The sequence below is a fragment of the Euprymna scolopes genome, chromosome 37, assembly GCF_053919585.1.
Source record: "Euprymna scolopes isolate OS-2025 chromosome 37, ASM5391958v1, whole genome shotgun sequence".
Taxonomy (NCBI): domain Eukaryota; kingdom Metazoa; phylum Mollusca; class Cephalopoda; order Sepiida; family Sepiolidae; genus Euprymna; species Euprymna scolopes.
Window position 1 is genome coordinate 6942319 of NC_136518.1, and position 15657 is coordinate 6957975.

General features: G+C 37.9%; 1 long non-coding RNA gene across 1 annotated transcript in view; it reads right to left on the reverse strand.

Moving 5' to 3' along the window:
* LOC145261059 (uncharacterized) overlaps positions 1 to 15657 on the reverse strand; it is a 255210-nt gene that overhangs the window by 224678 nt on the left and 14875 nt on the right. The window contains exon 2 of the long non-coding RNA XR_013864398.1: positions 953 to 1047. This is a non-coding gene — a long non-coding RNA (uncharacterized LOC145261059). The remainder of the gene's footprint in view (positions 1 to 952; positions 1048 to 15657) is intronic.

Genomic DNA, 15657 nt, shown 5'->3' on the forward strand with positions numbered 1-15657 from the left:
CTCCTTTGCAGTACAGGTTCGAGTCTGCCTTCCAACTACCACTTTTTTTTGGCTCAACATACACATACAAACACCCGAGCAACGTCGAGCTGAAATGCTAGTTGTAAATATTTTATATTATATTATACATTTTATATAATTGACGTTTCTGAATTTTTATATTATTTTATATAATTATAAATATTATTCGTATTCCCACCTGTCCTTCCTTTTTCTCTCCTTGGTAAAAAATTACACGCACACCCCATTAAGTCTGCTCTTGTGAGATACTTTATTTTTTCTTTAGATCAATGTGTTAATGAAAGGGGCCCCTCGGGTTTTGCCAGCTATTTTCTTCAAAGCAATCGAAGTTTTGTACTGTCAAACATTAATTTTGGGGAAATTAGACGTAGAGTCTGAAGAGCAGAGTTTACTTTAATGTATTAGTAAATGTATTAATACTATTAAAAGAAAAGTGCTCGCTGTAATGTAGATATATAAGCTCGATAGGTAGGGATATCCTAGAGCTATTTTAATATTGAGTAAAACTATTCATAATTTTTGAATTGAAAATCAGTTTCAAAAGGAAAAACAAAATCAATAGTTTGATTGTCTATACTTTAAACCTCTACCTCACACATAACATGACATACACCTGAAGAACATTAATAAAAACACGAGTTCAATTAACCCAAATAATCCACTATATGTGTAAATGTAAATATATATATATATATATATATATATATATATATATAAGGCTTGGCTGTCCTGAGAAGTTTATAACCATCTTAAAGCTCTTCCACGATATGTTGGGGGAAAGCTGGCTGATCCTATCAGTAGAAAATGGTGTTAAGCAGGGAGACATTCCAGCACCCACACTCTTTGCGTTGTATTTCACCATGGTCTTTTGGATGGCATTGGGGGGGGGGTTCAATATTAGGCGCTTCAATGCAAGTACAAAGGTACTCACCAACACGATTTATAACTTGCTCTATGCGGATGACTGATCTGCAGCATCTTGGACACTTTTGCGGTTACCCCAGCGCATTGGGCCTGACCATCAATCTGAAAAAAAAAACTGTCTTAATGTATCAGCCTGCTCCAGGCATGCCATACTATGAGCCATCAGTTTATATCTGTGGGTCAAGGATAGCAGTTGTCTCTAAGTTTGTATACTTGGATAGCACACTGAGTATGTCTGGTACCCAGGATGATGAGGTATCGTTACGGATCAGCAGGGCAAGTGATGCCCTCGGAAAGTTGGACGGGCATCTGTGGAGACGTCATGGGATTTTGCTGCCAACTAAGGTTTATGCCGCATGCATTCTCTCTCTTCTCTATAGGGAGCATTTGAGACGTCTCAAGCGGTTTCACCAGATGTGCCTACGGCGAATCTTAGGTGTGGGTTGGCAGATGTCAGTGATGTGGAGGTATTTGATCGAACCCAATGCCTTAGCATTGAGGCTCACGTTATTAAGCATAGACTGAGATGGAGTGGACATGTGAGGATGTTAGTCAACTACCCAAACAACTTGCTTGCCGAGGGAAGACGTCTGGCTCGAAAGCCTAAATTGAGATTTAAGGATTGTTTAAGAACCACCTTAAAAAAATGTGGGATTGATGAAAGAACCTGGGAGAGTCTTGCTTTGGATTGCGGAGAAGGACCTTGCAGGGAGGTGTAGGCAAGTTTGAGGTGGCTCGAACCCAGTATGAGCGGCTGAAGCACGATATTCAGAAAGGGAGAGTGAAAGGAGCCGTGGATGGGAGGGGGAGCCAAATTGGTCTGGAGCGTGAGGAAGAATGTCTTAGCAGAGCTGGGCTGATAAGTCACTAGTCTACTCATCGGCGCAGCGGGCCACAAAGCAGTCTCGAGTTGCCAGAATTGACCTGTGTACACTATGGGCGAATGTACAAATCGACAGGCGGTTTGAAACTGCATTTGATCCTGCATAGAAAACAGCAAGAACATGCTGTTAGTGGCGCACATGTCTGTACAATGTGTGCTAAGAAATGCCAGAGTTTAGCAGGGCTTAAAAGCCACATTTGTGTAGCCGATCACTGAATGTTTTTGTGTTTTTATATACCTTTTCTTTGTTGTGCTATATCGAGTGATGGCAAGGTTCGAAAGTGAATTTGCTGCCATCACATACATAATTCGGGGGAGGGGGGGGGAATTAGACCTAGAGTCTAAAGAGCAGAGTTTAATGAATTAGTAAATGTATTAATACTATTAAAACAAAAGTGCTCGCTGTAGTGGAGATATAAAATAAGCGCGATAGTTATGGATATCCTAGAGCTATTTTAATATTGAGTAAAATGATTCATAATTTTTTTAATTGAAAATCAGTTTCAAAAGGAAAAACAAAATCAATAGTTTGTGTCTATACTTTAAACCTCTACCTCACACACATAACATGACATACACCTGAAGGTTGTGCAAATAACATTAAAAATAAAACACTAGTTCAATTAATCCAAATAATCTAGTGTGTGTGTGTTACATATATTTTTGGGGAATTATATAATTATATAATTGTAAATACTTTAAACCTCTACCTCACACAACATGACATATCTGAAGAACATTAAAAATAAAAACAATTCAATTAATCCAAATAATCCACTTTAATATATATAATTCAGGGGGAATTAGACCTAGAGTCTAAAGAGCAGAGTTTAATGAATTAGTAAATGTATTAACACTATTAAAAGAAAAACCAATGCTCGCTTTAATGTAGATATAAAGTATGGATATCCTAGAGTTATTTTGATATTGAGTAAAATGATTCATAATTTGAATTGAAAATCAGTTTCAAAAGGAAAAAAAAAATATAAATGGATTTTTTTGTAAACCGTTTCATAAATGTACTCCACAATGAAACTAAATAGGTGTTTATATGCTTTAGTCTAGAACGTTAACCTTTCTGCTTTTTCTTGGAAAACATTTTCTGTAACTCAGTTTCAGCTTCATCAATGAAATGCATCAACAGGTTAATGGAAGTGGTGACGGGCAGTCCTTTAGATGCTATCCTAGCAAATATTTTCCTAGGTTTTAAGGAAAATATTTTTCACTTGGCTATCTAGATCCTATATAGGCGATATCTTTGTCACTTGAAAGTCCTATAAAACCAGTGACTACAGCACTACAGTTCACTATCAAGGAAGCGAATGGCTCTTTGCCCCCCCCCTCTTTCGAAGGTTTTGGTAGAAACAGGAAATTACGTCACTAACACAATGAAACTTTTACGGCCCGGATATTAGTTGCAATTCATTTTTTCCCATGAACAGGAAAATCAGTTTAATCACCTCACCCTCAGGTTTTGCATAGCAAGTAAATTGGCGGCTGAACTAAAGGTATGATATTCTTATCGATAAATGGTTTCCAAGGACAACTTCCAAAATTGTCTAAAATTTGCAAAATTTAATACCAATATTTTCTTTGGTTCATCTAGGGGTTTGGTCTATTTAAAACTCTTATTGGTTCCATCAAGAATTTTTTAATATAGGGGGCACTACATATCAAGGCCCAGAGGCCAGTCGAGGATAAGGGTTACTGATTGTACAGCAGTCAGTGGGCTAATATAGTAATCGTTAGTAGAGGAAATTTGGTTCAAGAATTTAAATATGTTGGACTTGAAGATAGCTAAATTGTAGTCAGATGGAAAACCGGCAAACGGAAGAGTTCCACAGGCGTGGAGTTCTAAGAATCTCTGTTCATGGAATCTACGTTTTGGTTCAGGCACAGATAAAGTGGAGAAAATTGATAGTGGGTTCAGCTAAATGAGTGTTTTTCGTGAAAGTTTGGCAAGGGGAACCATACATTGGAGCTCAGATGAGCATTTGCCATGGAAATAATGATAAAGCAGAGACAAGCTCACGTCTCTGGGAAAGAGGTCGCAAGGATGAGAAAAGGGCATCCCCACTAAGCTACAAAGTCTACTTTGAACTTCAAGGCAGGATAAGCTGCTTCTAGCAGCTCCTGCTCAGATGTGGCAACAGTACTCCATCCTTGGACATACTTGGCTTTTATAGAGAATTGCATCAGCAGTGAGATCTACTGGATCGATAGGACCCCACTATTTTTCCAGCGACCTTGGCAACAGACTATATGTATTCCATTTCAGATCAGGAGTAAAGGTCAAGCCAAGGAGCTTGTCAAAACATGGAGCCTCGCCAAGACGAGTTATTCATTTCAATTGATGCCAGATGGGGATCAGAGCATTGATAATGCAAAGATAGAAGCTTGGTTTTAGATGCAAAAAAAAAAATAAAAATAAAAAAATAAATGAAGTTATTCCCCATTGTACCACATGCTCAAGATCAGATGAGAGAATCTGAGAACTTAGTCATTTACAGCCTTTGATGCATTGCCATCTCCACACTAACGTAATGTACTTGCAATAACCCTTATCCCTGAGTAGCTTCCGGGCCTTGATAAGTGGTGATCACTAAAAAAAATAAAAAAATGAATAAATGTCTAAAAACGATCTAAGATGTTTTGAGATCGTTAATGTAGATCAGGAAGAGAGTTGGACCCAGGATGGACCCTTGAGGGACTCCAGCATTAATACTGTGAGCTTCCAATTTCTGCCCATCAACAACTACTCTTATAAACCTATGACATCACATCTGTTGTAGTCAGTTTTTCTAAGATACAACTCCCCCCCCCCCGTGTGATTTTAGCACTAGAACTGCTTTCCCCACACTAGAAAAATTTTTGCTGTATAAATTTTAATTTCAATACAAGGCTGACTATGTGGACCATCCTCTTCTGCATATGTTTGTAGGTTTTCACAAATTATTGATTGAAAATTAATCACATCTAGGTACTCACCAATTTGCAAGTCATCGATTTTTCTTCGAAGATTGTAATGCTAGCATAGGGCAGTCGAAGTTCAGAAATCAAGGGACCCACTACCTGGTGCTAACACTTGAACTCAGATACATATTTGAATGTTCTATTAAAGTTCTTTCTCTCTCTCCAGCACCGAGTAAAGAAACTGAGAACATTATTTTCCTCTCCCCAATTTACAATTTTCATCTGTAGTAGGTCTTTTGTTTGAGTCTATTGGTCTTAGTGGATTCCAGGACAAGAATTTATCTAGTCTGGTGGAGTATCCAGACTTGTGTTATTACTTGAGGTAACATCACTTAGAAGGTGCACCATTCCTTGTAAAAGCTAATGTGGTTTAGACAGATCTTATTTGGGCAGCGAATATTATAAGATTTTGAATATTTGGTTAGAGTTTACTTGTAGGGAAAAGTATCCCTTTCATTTTCTTTGTAATATTAATATTTACTGTTTTTATTTTACTATTGTCTTACCAGTTATGGATAGGGGTTCAGATATGACTCAATTACAAGAGCAATAACTCTTCCACTTCAGTTATAAGGGGACATAACTACCACACCATTATCTAGTTCATTTTTTCCTCCCTTTGGCTAATGACAACTGTATATTTTAAGTTATTCCCTGACGTTCACACTAAGATAGGGCAGTCAAAAAGGTACCTCGAATTTTATATCTTCGTCTAAAGCATTTTTAATATACCTTCATGATTTTGAATACTATAGGAAAACAAGATTTCATTTATTCTATAGTAATTTTTAATTACTGTAGAATATTGCCCAGATTCATTGCAAGTCCATTTGATCTTCACAAAACTTTAAATTTTCTACTACAGTCAACCGTCTTGAAAGGAGACAGGGGTACAGGCTAAAACAAAACGGATACAAGAAACATCTTATAAATTTTACTGCATGTGTGCGTTGCAGTTTATCTCAGCCTACAGGCAACCCACCCACACAAGTTGGGTACCAAAATGGAGCTTATGACCAAGCGGATGTTTTGACGATATTTGAAAAATCAAAAAATAAAACGCGTACACACGAGCAGAGTTTATCTTTCTTTCCTTTGTCAGGAGAAAAACATTTACGTAAGCACAGATACGAAGGGAGTCAGCTTGAAGCAGCACAATAAAGGAGAGATTGAGAGCGCCAGAAGCACATGACCACCTTTAACAGACTTTATTTCCTCTTTTTGTGGCTAAGAGTCGTATAAAGAAATAAAGGGAGGTAAGGAGGAGGCAGACTTATCTAACGAGCTAAAGGGAGTGGTTAATGACAGTAAGTAGGTTTAATGGAGGGGTAGCGCCAGAAATGAAGGGGAGAGAAAATAACATGGACATCGAAGCAAACTTAATTGTTATTCTGAATTTTGTTCCTTGAATGAAAGAGGTTGGTTCATTTTTATTACTGTATCTACCATATTTATTTCTGCTGCGTGCATAGTTCATTGTTTGAAAATATTAATTGCGTAATGTTGATGTGAACGAACTGCTTTTATGACGATAGGAGAGTTGAACAACTTAGAATGTCGACTATTTGTTTATATTTGAACCTGAAGTTCATATTTATATGCATACGATTTTTTTTATGAATAAATTTTTTGATATATACTTTAGTGTTGAACACTTCCTTGCTGTTTCCACTGTTTCTTTCATGTAAATAAAAATTGTGTAAATGCACTGTACTTGCTTGGGGCGTGCAATAAGTAAAGCCCCTGACCCACTTCCAGTTGTCTGATCTAGTTGAAATTTTGCATGTGCAATGATTTATATCTCTACGGGTTATGTGGCAAATTACAGCTCTGAACCAATTGTGGTTTCTGTTTTACAGGTGTTTGAACTGAGTCAGGTGTAAAATGGAGCCTGTTGAATGTCGAGCAGTGATCCGGTTTTTGTATTTGAAAGGACGCACACCACAGGAGACTTGATGAAATGAAAGAAACTTATGGTGATAATGCCCCATCATATGACCTTGTAAAATCCTGGCACCGTGAATTCAAACATGGCCGGAAGTCTGTGGAAACAGCTCCCACACCTGGTCGCCCCCCCCTTCTGCTATTGATGAGGCATCTGTCCGTCAAGTTGAGGCTGCCATTTTGGAAGATCAGCGCATTACTATTCGCCAAATAGCCCAAGATGTCAAGATTAGTACAGGGTCTGTGGAAACTCATGACCATTTGCATAAGGTGTCTGCGAGAACGCGTCAAGTGCTTGAGGATGAATTTGGAGATGTGCCAAGAAGAGGAGTCAAAGTTTTTCAAAATTACACAGGATGAAACCTGGGTCCATCACTATGATCCAGAGACCAAAGCTCAGTCAATGCAGTGGAAGCACTTGGACTCACCACCTCCAAAGAAGGCAAGGGTGCAGTCATCCACTGGCAAGGTCATTCTCAGTCTCCTGGGACCAGGACGGAGTAGTGATGACAGATTTCCTGGCAAAGGGTACCACAATTACAGGAGCCTATTATGCTTTACTTTTGAGGAAGTTAAGGGAAGCTATCAAAATCAAGAGGTGGAGCAAGATCAGCAAAGGTATCCTCTTCCTACATGACAACGCTCCGGTCCACAACTTGCATGTCGCCAGATCAGAAGCACGAGTGTGTGGTTATGAAATCTTCCCCATCCTCCCTACTCTCCTTACGTTGCACCCTGACTTTCACCTCTTCCCAGCCATGAAGTTGTTTTTGAAAGCAAAGCGTTTCCCAGATGATGCAGCCTTGATTTCTGAAGTCACTTTGTGGTTGGAGGACCAACTTGGGGTGTTCTCCAAAAATGGTCTCCAGAGCTGCATCAAACGATGGGAGAAATGCATAACTCTGGGTGGTTCCTATGTAGAGAGACTAATAACTGTGTCAAGTTTTGTTGCTCTACTGCTATGGGAAGTGGGTCAGGGGCATCACTTATTGCACGCTCTTCGTATGCAGCCATCTGGCTGCAACGGGGTTACTTATATCTATAAAAGTGGGAATATATGAGGACATTTCCACCTATACTCTAATTTTTGATCTACACTTCAAATTTGGTATAGGTATTCAGACATGTAGAAAACTAATCAGTTTAAAAAAAAAAAAAAAAAAGCTGTTAAGGGGCCAAAATTAGGAAAATTCGTATGTGGGGGGGGGGTCATCAGATTTTATTTGTCAACTGTTTCACGAATGTGCATGCGTGTGTCGTTCAAAGGTCAGATTTGTTAGAATAAGGTTTTAAAATATTTAATGATCATATTAAGCTGGCTTAATGGTTATTGTACTTGGCTTGCTGTCTGGGTTTTGGTTTCGATCTCAACTCTAGTATTTTTATTTTACAAGTGAACTGTAAAGGAAAAAAAATACTCGAAGGTACAGGTCTGTGTTTTATGACTGGACAACACTGAGCGGCCTTGTAGTATACCAATAAAATATAGGTCATCCAGTTGGCCGTTTCATGGTCAAATGTCGATGACAGACTTTTTCATACTTGGACATAATTAGTACAGCAATACAGGTCGCAAAGCTGCTGTACAAGATGACATGAACACCGGTGTTACAAGTTTGCAATTCTTTGCAGTAAATGTTATGTTCAATCATTAATAAATCCTTGACAACTGTTGATGTTGTATTACTAAGGTAATATTTTCACAAGACTGGAGAACCGCTTCCCCTTTGTGAAAGGTATCTGTAAACATGTCCTTATGTCATGGTCTAACAAACCCTTGTACAGAAACTGGAAACGCTGTTTAGTATGCTTGCAAACTAAAAAACTTCCACCCATAAAATTAACCAAATATAAAAATTATATAGGAACAAATTTAAGATTAACAGCTCTTTTCTTGGATCAGACATCGCCATTAAATTATATCTCTTGCTACTTAGAAGACACTTTTGAAAAACAAATGGATCACTTTAAATTAGTGGTCGATGTTTATTGAAAAAACAAGATTTACAAGCACCAATCTCATAGCTCAGCGAACAGAACTGCTGACTCAATGAGATGGTTGGATCTGTGGTTGGGATAGGCTCTAGTTTAGCCATACTTGGCAAGTGTTGGAATATAACAGGTATTTTCACAACACTTGAACTCTTTCCCCTTTACAAAACATCTGTAGACATATCGTGTCAAGATGGTCTAACACTTTTACAGAGACCGAAAACACTTGTTTAGGTTTCCAAACTCCTTATATAAAAGGAAATCCCTATTATTGAAGTACAGTAACCCGGATATGAGAGATCCGAACATAAATGAGATTTTCTCTGGTCTCAAATTAGAGTGTTAATGTACAGGGTAACCCGGTCATAAGAAACCCAGATATAAGTTGTAAGGACTTGAGTTTATATCAGGTTACACTATACCATATACAAAAATTCATATCGACAAATTTAAGCTTAACCTCTTTCTTGCATAGTAAAAAACAAATTGATCACTTTAAAAAAGTCGATGTTTATTTTAATTGGGAGATTTGAGCACCGATCCCATAGCTCAGCAAGTAAAATTGCTGATAGTCAACTAGTTAGATTTCTGATTAGGGATAAATGCTAATCTAGCCATACTGAAAAGCTATAAGAGGGAAACTGCCTGTATATTCTATAGAAGCGTCCCCCCCCCCCCAGATTTGAAAGAGATGGTCATGCAAACGCCTAACCACATTTAAAAATGTGGTCACCATTTTATTTTTTATTCAATCTTCACCCCAAACAAGGCAAGTGCCACTTTGAAGTAGGGGGCTACTATCGCGGGGGCATTATGAAAGAAGATGAGTAGAAAGAGGTTTATTCACATTACACTATAACTTCTGCATATCAGTACAGTTGGGAAAGCAGTATCCTGGAAGGGAGTTCCAAAGACTTGCAGTTCTGGGTTGGTTGGTTGGTTGTTTTTGTTTTACGGCATATCAACCCTTTTCAGGTTATTTAATGCCAAATCCAAAGATTTAAGAAAAAAATTTTGATAGAATATATTTTCAAGTCGGTTTCTATTTAACCCATAGTTGGGACCCTAACAGGTACTACCACTCCGGGTCAGAGTGGACCTGGGAGCAATGGTAATTAAAGGGTGGCTCCACACTCCAAAGCCCGCAAGCTAGGGCCTCACCACTGGATATAGTTTAAGGTCATATCCAGGACCTGCAGTTCTGGGAAAGAAACTATTGGAGTAAAAGGCTTTCTGACACCTAGAGATCTCTACTGTAAATAGGTAGGACTTAGTTGCTTGTCGGGTTTGTTGGGGTTAGTCATATCGAGGAGGTACAAGTGCTTGCAGTTCGTCAGTATTCATCATTAAAGTATTTGTAGAACAGGCAGAGGGATGCAACATTTCGATGGGACAGAGGCTGAAACTTAGATGACAGTTCAGGACCTATCAGGTTGACGACTCTTGAACCCTGTCCAGGAGTGAGAGACTAGTAGCAGATGCACCAGCCCAAATGTGACAGCAATACTCCATACATGGAGTAATGGTGGCCTTGTAGAGGTACAGGATACTTTCAGGCGTAAGTAATTTTCTGGCATGGAGAAAGCCCACCTTTGCAGCCTTGGCAATGCTCTCAATGTATATATTTCAGTTCATGTTCCCTGTAAATATTAGGCCAAGGAGTTTAAAAGGAAGTACTTTCAGGCAGTGTGTTCTTGGCCATTACTATTGGTGGGAGAAAAGGTTTGTCGTTATTGAAGGAAACAAGCTTAGCCTTGGCAGCATTGTATGTGACCATCCATTTTTGTCTCCATTCCACTAGATTGGAGGTCTTGCTCTAGTGTTTCTGCCATTTCCTTGGATATGACTGCATTTATTTGTCCCCCTCATGCCCGTTATAGAGGGAAAATACACCCATCTCCGAAACAATTTTATAAATTTTGAAATTTAAATATAACAGCAATAACATTCTGTAGACTAATTATAGCGAAGCAATAAATTTACTGATACTGACAAATTGAAACTGCATTTTATGAGAACTAATCGTATGCAAAAGTTAGTATAAAGTGTTCCTGAAATGGAGAAAACAGATGAAAAGTGGAAAAAAAAAACAAACAATGCAAATAGTGATTACGTTGTTCCAAAAGGTGAAATGATCATAAGATTCAATCTATATCTATATATATATATATATATATATAAAAGCGAAAATGTACGTACGCTTTTCCTCGATGTCCACAAAAGGCTTCTTTTAGAGAAGCGCTCACTCGGTTCACAACTTAAAACTTTTTATATCATCTATAAATTGTAATATCTCAGTTAACCACGGAGCTCGCCTGTATTTAATTTTGACTTTCAAACGTTAATTAGTCAACATTTCCCCGCATCAGCACGCGTTACATTCGGTTTTCGGTATAAAAAAAAAAAGCGAAAGTGGTCTCTAGAGAGCTAAGTAACGTTTGGTCAATGTCGACTTCGTCATATCAGACGATAGCTTTCATTTCGAGATGAGACGCTCCCCCTAATAAACAGGGAACGGGTTTTTAAAAACAGATTTATTGACCTCATTAAAAACTGTTCCGTGCAAAATGCTAACTGCTGAATAGCTATCGCCGTCACGTCAATCAAAAACGTGCACCTGTTTTTTTTTTCACTTTACTATTTTCCAACTGCGCGTCGTCAAGGCTTTTTTTTCACGGGCACCTGTTTTTTTCACATTTCGGGTTTTTTTCACACACACCTACAAACACCCGAGCAACGCCGGGTACCCCTCGCTAGTATATATATATATATATATATATATAAGCTAAAATGTATGTATGTGTATGTTTGGATGTCTGCTAAAAACTTTCGACAGACACGACGAAAATTCACAAACTCAGTATCACATCGAAGCTCCATCCTTTGCTCGAAAAATATCGAAAAATTGGCCAAAAACGTTAACTTTTTCACCCTGAAATCGACAATTTTCGACAGGGGGGGGGGGGTCAACAAAAACGGTCCTCGCGACCCGATTTACTTTAAATAGTTGAAAAACTGAACAAATTTTGTGAACGTCGCCTTAGCTCAGTTGGTTAAACATTTTGGGTTCGGAATCGAATGAGGACTATCAAACGCTTCACCCTCCCATATTTCGTCATCGAAATCTGAAATCTATTTTTCAGTCAAATCTATTGATTGCCTTCTCTAGTTTGGAACCGACCATAGTGCACCAGGAAAAAGCTTTAGTGAGTCCACAATACAGTCATCTACATTGTACTGTAGATGACAGGTTTTATAATGGCTTGAAAATTAAAGTTCCAATGTAAAAGGAACACACCCGACAAATAACGTATTGTTGATTTTATATGCTGGACCGTTCTGCTTGTGCAACAATAATTATCAAATACACTTGTAATGTTACTGTGCGAAGTGTGTTAACTATTCAAAATTATCCATTTTTCAGATTTTTCAATAATTATAAAACCCATCTAACAGTCTTGTGAAATTTAGAGATCAGCAGAGCCATTTAAGAGTCCATAGGGAACGAACTCCATTTCCTTGCACTTGCTTAATGTAATGTTACCCAACACCTAACTTCAGTTGCAAAGTAGACAAATAGGAAAGAACTTCAACTCTTTCCCCTCCATTGTAACGTTAGATTGGTGCAAAAAGGTTTTGACATTCAACTTAAAGTCAAACAAGTGAAGCATACATTCTGTGAGTGCACAGTGAGGAAGGCAAAAAAAAAAAAAAAAAAAAAATGACTAAGTTCAGCATCTTCCTCCCCATTTAGCCCCAAGAGTCTTCAGGGGACATCAAATCCTGGTAAAAGTGAACAAGCTGTGCAGTTTTAGGCCTTAACATGTAAATTTGAGTTCCATACCATGCAAAAAAATGACTAAGTCCATCATTTGCCTTCCCCCCCCCCCAGTTAGCACCAAAAGTCCCCAAGGCCTTAACATTTAAATTTGAGTTTAGCACCATGCAAAACTGCTAAATAGATATACACAGAAAATTTGACAAATATGGTAGAATAGTACCAGAAAATGGCATCGTTATTAGCCCTAAAAGAGCCCCAGGGGCAAATTTTTTTTTTTTTTTTTTTTTTTTATCAGCACAAAAGTGTCAATTTTGGCGAGCAACTGGAGTTTTCCTGAAAAATCTGTTAAGTTACTTTTACTCCTGCTTAATGAGTGAAATTTCAAAAATTCACAAGGTGTAGTTATTGAGAAAAGTACGGATGGACAAGAGTGAATTTACAGGTCCACCCTCCTTTTGTTGGGGGCACCAAAAAGGACATTCTTGTAACAAACTTAATATTTCCTTAGTCAGGTCACTTGTTGAACATGCTCTCGAACATGCTCTTCCTTTTTGTAATCTTTACCAGTGACGTCATTTGACATGCATTTGCATATGCACTCCATTACATTCCTTCATAGAATATGAAGGAAAAAATTCTTTACGAGAACTTAATACCTGCTCAGGTAATTAACACGAAAAACCTGAAAAGTCCACACAAAAACATTAATACATAAAATGTTCCAGTGAATAGTTCACTTTACCATTTTTATTTTCTGTTAAAAAAATTAAAAAAAAAAAATGTAATGGAAGGAATTTCTAAGCAAAAAAAAAACAATTCCAACATTTTGACAAACATTTGAAGACATTTTAATGTTGAAAGGGGAAATTCAGTTACATTATGCAATTACAACTCGGTGCTGACATTTCAGCTTTGTTAAAGTTTTAAATATTTAGGTAACCAAGCTAGGAAAATCGAGACAAGACTAACTCCACATGCCATTATCTTTTGTTTACTGGTATTGCACTGTTATATTAACTAAACTGAAATGGGAGTTTTATTTTAGCAATTTGAGACCACTGAAGGATAAGAGTTAAAAGGGTACTGTAATGGAAATTTGATTATTTCAGCGAACATCTTAAAAAATCTGTTCACGTTGGGCTTTAAAACCAGGTCATTAGTCAACCAGTAAGCAGCTCCATGTGTTCCACAAACAAGCACTCCAGGGAAAACTCGTGGGATTTTTGCTTAGATGTAGCTAGTCGGGTGTTTGCTGCAAAAAACTTATGGAGGTCGAGACACAGGGTGAAGCTTAGTTAAGCATCCGCCATAAAAGCTCAGTGAGGTTGCAGAAAGGAGAAAAGGTACTTCCCAGATTTTCAGAGGGTTTCATACCCTGTCAAGGCAGAAAACGATTCCAAAAGCAAGAATACGCCACCCTAGAACGTACTTAGCTCTTACAGATATAAAAGATTGCATCGACAGTGATACCTTCTGAAGCGGTAGAAGGATCAAACTATTTAACAACTGCCAAAACCAGGATCTGAAAACTGTCCTGAAGACACTTAAGTGTTCAGACACGCGAGCTGTGACGTTTAGCTGTGGAAATTATATAATCTCACATTCTGAAAAATTCTATTACTAACTGCTCGCTAGGTTAGCATGTTGGATGGCATCGTCCTAGAGTTGAAAATTCCTACATGTGAGACATCAGCTTGGGTTATAGCTGGTTGGATGGCTGCGTCCCTTGTCGAGACGAAGTAGATTCACTCAATGGTCGGATTTTGCCGCAGTTCGCTTGATCTGTTAGACTCTTGTGTGGGACATTCACTCAGTTGGCAGAGCGATTGCCTCACATGCAAGAGGCTCAGGTTTCGAATTCTGGTCATCACCATAACAGTATCGCTGCACTTAAAGATCTAAAAATTCATGTTTAAACTTTCAATATGAAAAAAAAGTAGGTTTGCTATCAACCCACTGACACTAACATGGCAAACTGTTAGTCATAAAAAAAAAAAACTTATCCTGCTTAATACTAAATTTCTGAATAAAGTGAAGCCTGCATGGTCCCGTGAGTGCACTGAACAGGGCATAAAAAAAAAATGACTAAGTTCAGAAACCTCCTCCCCCATATAGCCTCAAAATTTCTCAAGAGTCATCAAATCTTGGTGAAAATGAACGGTGCAGTTTTAGGCTTTAACATAGGTATTTTTAAGTTCTGCATCATACAAAAAAAAAAAAAGAAAAAAAAGTCCATCTTAACATTTAAATTGAAGTTCAGTACAATGCAAAACTGCTAAATAGACAGAAAATTGACAAATATAGTAAAATAATCCCAAAAATTGAGTTTTTATTAGCCCTAAAAGAGCCCCTGGGGCACACCCAGGAGTTATGACAAAATATAGACAATCAGAAAAAGTTATAAAATTCCAAGGTATCAATTTTTTTTTTTTATTAAGCACAAGTGTTAATTTTAGCCATTTTAACCCAAAAGGCACCCCCGGGAGGAGGGGGGGGCAATTGGAGTTTTCTTGGGGGAGGGGGGAAGCTGTTACTTTACTCATATGTGTAATGAGTAAAATTTCAAAGACTTCCAAGGTGTAGTTATTGAAAAAAAAAATGCGGACAGACAAACGGTCAAGAGTGAATTTACAGGTCTACCCTCGTTTTGTCGGGGCACCAAAAAGGACATTCTTGCAACAAATGTAATATTTCTTTATTCTCTCACCATGCATGGCTTCGTTAGTTATGTCACTTGTCGAACATGCTCTTCCTTTTTGTAATCTTTACCAGCGACGTCATTTGACATGCATTTGCGTATGCACTCCATTACATTCCTTCATAGAATATGAATAGAAAAATGTTTTAAAAACTTAATACCTGCTCAGGTAATTAACACGAAAAACCTGAAAAGTCCACACAAAAACATGAATACATACAATGTTCCAGTGAATAGTTCACTTTACCATTTTTATTTTTCCTGTAAAAGAAATCTTTCATTTTTTTTCTTCATTTGTAAAAAGGGGGAATTCCGACAGAATTTCCCAAGTAGTTAAAGACATTTTAATGCTGAAAGGGGAAATTCAGTTACATACTGCAATTACAGATCAGTGCAGACGTTTCAGCTTTGTTCAAGTTTTAAGTATTAAGGTAACCAAGC